The following is a 1,285-nucleotide window of genomic DNA, read 5'->3' on the forward strand; positions in this document are numbered from 1 at the left end:
GATCGATGGATCGAGATAGATAGATAGATAGATAGATAGATAGATAGATAGATAGATAGATAGATAGATAGATAGATAGATAGATAGAACAGTAAGATAGTTATGTAACTCATCCATTCTATTTCATTTTAATGTGTAAACTATTACATCACTGAAACATTTTGTGAACTATGCATGGTTAATCATTTTGGCTTCTAGTAGAGTCTGTTCCTAGTTATTGAAATGAATATCACATGGGAACGCTTATTGACCTGATGGAGAGTTAAATGTGGCAGGCAGGAAAACGGATGAGACGCACATAAATCTTTAAACACTATACCTGACACTATATAAATACATTTATAATGGATACTGATTTTGGACCAAATAAAATTTCACAAATACTGCATACTGAACCATTCTTCCTCTACTTTTATACTTAAAATTAGAAATAATAAGACAAACAAAGTTTCAAATTAGAACTATAAATAGTTTGAATACTTATAAGAACCCAAGACATCAAACTTGACACTATGCAACACCAAACCTTAAAAAGTTTACATTGTTGAATACTGATTTTGGACCACACACTTTACAAATCTACCGCATACTGGACCTTTCTTTCCCTTCTTTTCTACTTTAGAAAAAAAAAAAAAAAAAGATAATGAGTGAGATAAAGTTTCAGGTTGGAACTAAAATTTGTTTTGAATCCTGTTAAGAACTTTTAAGCACTGTAAACAACTTTGTACTCCATGTACTGGTAGCCTACCTTACAGAACCCAAAATCCAAAACATCTGGTAATGTTAAAAACAATAATAAATCTTGGACAAAATCAAACTCTTAGTCAAACATAAGCTGTATCAAATGAAAACCAGTGGCGGTTGTATTTATTAATGGAAGAATAGCCTACTGATAAACAAAACTTACATAACGTAAGAGCTGTAGTCCACATTGTTGCTCTTGTTCTCCAGCAGTGTTTTCCAGAGCGTTGGAATAACTGTGTGTGAGTGTGTGTGTGAGTAGCGTGGGAGAAGCGAAGCTCCCGCCCATGATATTAAACAACGCTGATTTATTACGCGAGTAGTGCTGCTGCTACATCCCAGTATTACGCCAAACACACTGGCGGTGTCTCAAAACATTGTGAGCTGCATACCAATAAAGCATTATGGGGCAGAATGTCTTAGGACAAACGTGAATCTTAAGGCGCGAGCAGCATTTTTTGGCATCATTTGGTTCCAAACAACACACAGGATGCGTTCTTGCATTTTAAAAACAGAGCATGAAACAGAACATTAAACTTTAGGC

The sequence above is a fragment of the Rhinichthys klamathensis genome, unplaced genomic scaffold, assembly GCF_029890125.1.
Source record: "Rhinichthys klamathensis goyatoka isolate OS25496 unplaced genomic scaffold, OSU_Roscu_1.1 h1tg000176l_1, whole genome shotgun sequence".
In the NCBI taxonomy this organism is placed as follows: domain Eukaryota; kingdom Metazoa; phylum Chordata; class Actinopteri; order Cypriniformes; family Leuciscidae; genus Rhinichthys; species Rhinichthys klamathensis.